Below are 5,595 nucleotides of genomic sequence, written 5' to 3' on the forward strand. Positions count from 1 at the left end.
AGCAAGGACCTCTGAAGCTGAAATGCAAACAAACACCAGTCACAACCAAAGTGACACATAGCTCACAACACCAGTGTGCCACCCAACAACAGCCCCTAAGGCAAGACAATGTACCCAACACTTTAGTCATAGGTGACTCTATAGTCAGACACACTGATGACCCACTCACCAGGCTGAACAAGGAGAAAATTACAGTCAGCTGCCTGAAACACCACATAACGCATGCACTCAAGTCACTACACAAGTACAAATACGACTCTGTTATTGTCCATGTTGGAGTGAATGACTTGAGATGTTCCTCCCTGGACTACATGAAAAGGGACATGGAAGAGCTCTCAGAATATGTGGGCCAGGCAGGTATGATTCTAGCCCTGAGTAGCATCATGCCTTCGCTCAGAATGATACCACAGTATAAGGACAAAATGAATGACTTCAACAATTGGCTAAGCTTCTGGTGTTATTCAAAAGGGATCCAGTATCTGTCTGCCTGGGATGACATGATCAACAAACTACGATGCTTTGCCAGAGTTGGTCTGCACCTGTCACCCCTGGGATTCAGGTTACTGGCTAAAGTTCTTGCCACCCCTATAGTGCCTTTTTTAAGCAATGTTCAAAGGACAAAATCACCACCGTAACAGATACAGGCATGCAAAATCTGAAGGTAATGCTACTCAATGCTAGAAGTCTAAACCTCAAAATGCACTCTCTCGAGGCACTTCTAAAAATGGAGAACATCGATATCTGTGCAGTATCTGAGACCTGGTTCAAGGCTCCAGAGAGCACCCCTGCAATATTAGGCTACAACTCTTAACAAGACTGAAACACTAAAGGTGGAGGAGTGTCCATATTCACCAAAGATATTCACACTTCCAGGCTAGTTGCCCACCACAATGCATCTGAACGTCTCCAGGTGCAACTAACACTAGGTAAGACTGCAATCCAAATTGTAGCTTGCTACAGATCCCCCACCATGCCCCAAGATTTTCACTATACCTTTCTAAACATACTGAAAAATATTAAGATACAACCAAACACCCTAATACTGAGTGATTTCAACTACCCTCACATTAACTGGGAAAAATACTTGGATACCAACACCTTTTCCTAATGGTTCTTGGAATTCATAAATTCCAATGCCCTGGATCAACTAATCCATTGTCCCACCAGGGGATCCAATATCCTAGACCTGGTCATTACCAACATGGGAGATAGATGCTCCACACCAGTGGCCACCCCTCATTGGTCAGGTCTGACCATAAGCAAATCACCCTTGACATCCACATCCCACCCCCACCCCCAGTAAGGAAACCTACGTAAAAAACTTATCCAAAGCCAACTTCATACTACTCAAGTCAGAAGTGACAAACTTCATAACACCCATGCAGACGGGAGCTGAAAGTTTGATTGCTGAATCCTACACTAAGGCACTGTACAAGCACATCCACTCGTGCATTAATCATGCCATCCCAAATAGAACCAATATGTTCTCCTCCAAACAAAGGAAGCCAATCTGGTGGCCCCCTGCCATAAACAAACTATACAACAGAAGGAAGAAACTGTTGCAGAAAAGAGGAAAATCCCAGGATGCAAAAAACTCCCTTACCAGCCTCAGTAAGAAGCTGAGATCCCTCATAAAATCCTCCAGAGCTAGTTACAAAAATAAAATTGCCAAAGATTCCAAAGACAACCACAAGGCATTCTATAGTTATGTCAAGAATCTAAATGGCAATGCTCAGATCTGCTCTGAGCTACAACAGAATGGCATTAAATATACTGATCCCAAGGATATTGCCAGTATACTGGCAGATCCATTTAGTGCAACTTCACCCCCTCTAACCCCCTAATGGCCCATCTCAGTACCAAATGATTGCCAGATTCCGGTAATCACAGCCACACAGGTAGAAACTGAACTCTTGAAAGCTAAGAATACAGCATCCATGGGACCAGATGACATCTACATGAACTACAAAATGAACTGGCACCTCACCAAATGTTTAATCATAGCCTCACCTCAGGCTTCATGCTCACTGAGTGGCACACAGCTACAGTTATCCCACTCCACAAGCGATCCACCTTGGATCCCAGGAACTACAGTCCCATCAGTCTGATGAGCCTGATCTGCAAGGGCATGGAACATATTATCATGGAACTTATAAACAAAGACATTGGTAACCTTCAAACACTGGACCCCACCCAGTTTGGGTTCATGAAGGGCTGATCTTGTCTCCTGAACCTGATTGACTTCTTCGAATCAATCTCCAGAGCTGTGGATAGGGTAACGCAGTCCACGCAGCCTATCTGGACCTTGCCAAGGCCTTCGACATCATCCCCCACTCTGGAATCATACATAAACTTACTAAGTTGGGCATAAATCCCTATGTCACTCGATGGGTTGCCAACTGGCTTACTGACAGAGCTCAGACTGTAAAAGTAGCCAACTCCAAATCCATCTCCAGACAAGTGACAAGTGGAGTACCTCAGGGTTCAGTCCTGGGACCGCTTTTGTTTGGCATCTACTTCTCTGAAATACAGGCCAACACTAAAGGACTCTGCCTAACAAAGTTTGCAGATGACTGCAAACTGAGAGCCATTACTGAATCCCCAAATGATGTGGATATTCTACAAAAGGGCCTTACAGAAACAGATGCTTGGTGCCAGAGCCATGGGTTCAAGCTTAATGCCAAGAAATGTATAGTTATCTCCTTTGGGAAAAACCATGTACCCATGAAATACCACATAGGTGGCAGTACACTAAACACTGAAAGTGTGATGAGAGACTTAGGGACACAGGTGGACAATGGTCTCACCTTCAATGACCACATTGCGACAACAGTCAGGAAATCCTTCTATGTGGCACACCTCATCACTAAGGTCTTTTCATCCAGAAAAAAGGAGGTCATTGTCCCACTGTACTCATCCCTCATTAGACCCATTATAGAGTACAACGCCCCGTTTGGTATGTACCTCAGAAGACATCTGCAATAGCTGGAAAGGCTGCAGAAATAACTCCCTAAAAGAATCACAGGCCTAAAGCAGATGCCTTATGCTGACCGTCTAAAAAAATCCAGCTATACTCTGTGGCATATCATCTACTCAGAGGCGATCTCTGCTTAACATACAAGGCCATATCAAACCCTGAGCTGCTGGACATGCTCCACTTAAAGAAATCCCAATCCCTCAGAGCCACATGCTCCAGGGATCTAAACCTTGTCATCACAATGAACAAAACATGCTGGAGGGATAGATTCCACACTCAGAGAATCCCCATACTCTGGAATAGACTGCCCATGCATGTCAAGCAGACGGCCTCCTTGGCCCTCTTCAAAAGGAACCTTGACGATTGGATGGGAGATAGGAAATTCACCCCAGGGATCATGTCAGTCACCCTGCTAGACAGGGTTCCAGGGAAATAAATATTGTGGGAAGAAATATCCGGGGAATTGTTATGGCTAGGCTTGTATAGGCCCTAGGGCCGATAGCCTAGTACCAACCTATGAACCCCTTTATATATATATATATATATATATATATATATATATATATATATATATATATATATATATATATATATATATATATATATATATATATATATATATATATATATATATATATATATATATATAAATATATATATATATATATTTTTTTTTTTTTGGGGGGGCAGGGTCATGTAACTTAAGTTGTTACTGGTAACAGAAAAAAAGGTAGAAAAGGTAGCGGTAATAAAGATGGAGATTACAGGAGAATGTCATTAGTAGTAATAGAATATGAGAGTAACAAAGAAAAATTAAATAATAATAAGGCTCTAAGGTCTAGGTAAGAAGACTCAGATTGGGTGTTCTGGTAACAAGCTTTAACAGTCCATAGTATTTGAGTGCTTTCATTCATTATGATATTACAGATTAAATTCCGTCATTGAATACAAACAGGTGCAGTAGGTGTTTCCAATAAAAAAATTGGTTCATAGGGTGACATCACTTCCTTCCTGTTCCATTTAAGGCAACATTTAACATTCAGGTTGCCGTTAAGGTCAGGAGGTGTGTCAGCCATGAACTTAATATGCCATTTGAATTCTCTAACCTTGAGAAGGGTATTGCAATCCCCATACAGGGTGGTTACTTTTTCTAAAATTAGGAAGTGAAACTTGGAGAGACTGGGACATGTACTGCTGTGTTTGGCTGGAGCATTTCTAGTAACGGCACTCTGGATGGCTTGGTAGTGCTCTTTGATACGATCGCTAAGCTTCCTTGTTATTTTGCCAACGTAGAATGCTCCACGTTGGGAGCAGACTGCAAGATACACAACATTAATGGAACTGGAGTCAAATGGCTGGTGGAAATATACTTTAAAGTTATGTGATCTGAGGATCTATTGGTTGCCAGAGATAATGTACTGACAGCAAATAGATTGCCCCCATGTATACATCTCTGGTGGTTTAGTAATGGGTCGCTCTCTTTGTGCCTGTCCAGCTTCAAAAAGATTTTTGAGAGACTTGTTTTTTTTTTTTTTTGTAGGAGAAGGCTGGGGTGGGTTCCAGAGCTATGCTGAGCTTGATTTCTCTGAATGATACCCCATTTTTTTTCAATGATGTCCCTGATCACCTTGCAGTCTAAAGAGATGGGGAGTGGGAACCTGGTGCTGTCTTTGGCTGTGGTATTGGGCTGAGTGCTAAAGTCATGCTTCAGAATGTGTCAGTGGTGGGTGTGCCTGTCCTCAGTAACTTGCTTAAGGCTGGAGTTGATGACCTCCTTGGGATAGTGCTTATCCAAGAAGAGTTGTTTCACAAATTGGCATTCTACTATGAAGGTGTCATCATCACTGATGATACGGCCGAGTTGGACAAACTGTTCTTTGACTATGTTCTTTTATTAAAGGTAGGGTGCTGACTAGTGTAGTCAAGGAAGTTGTTGTGAAAGGTGCTTTTCCTGGGAATGGTGGAGGAAAATAGATTGGTGTGGGTGTCCAAGGAAGGAGTTATGTCTAGGAAATAAACACTGTACACTTTGCCTGAGACAATAAATTCAAGGAACTTAATGCTGATGCTGATTCTCTGTAAAAAGACATTAAGTTCACTGCGGGGCCTCTCCACAGGAAGAAGATGTTGTGTATATAGAACTTATATAGACTGACATGTTTGTAGCCTTGAAGGTGAATGAGGGTGCCTGCTTCCAAGAGCTGAGTACCAGGTTGACATAAGCGGGAGCCATTTTTGGTTCCCACCACTACTCTCCTTAATTGATGGTAGATTTTCCCATTGAAGGGAAGAAAGTATTCTCAAAAATGAGTTTAAGGAGCACTTTATATACCTGGACTCTTTGTGAGTAGTGGGGTTTGCTTGGCGAGGTATTTGCACACTAGGTCAATGCCTTCTTTGTGTGGAATGCTGGTATAGAGGGTGACAATGTCTGGAGTGACTAGTATGCAGTCACTTGTTAACCCTTGGAGGTTGTGGATATCATTGAGAAATTACAAGGAATCCTTTAGGTAGAACGTTGCATTCTAAATGAAGGGATTCAGGTAGAAGTCAAGGATTACTGAAATGAATTCAGTTTTGTTTTGTTTTTTTGGATGATGCTATGTGTCCAAGGGGGG

Source organism: Protopterus annectens, chromosome 1.part1 (assembly GCF_019279795.1).
Source record: "Protopterus annectens isolate FY-2018-M chromosome 1.part1, PAN1.0, whole genome shotgun sequence".
In the NCBI taxonomy this organism is placed as follows: Eukaryota; Metazoa; Chordata; order Ceratodontiformes; family Protopteridae; genus Protopterus; species Protopterus annectens.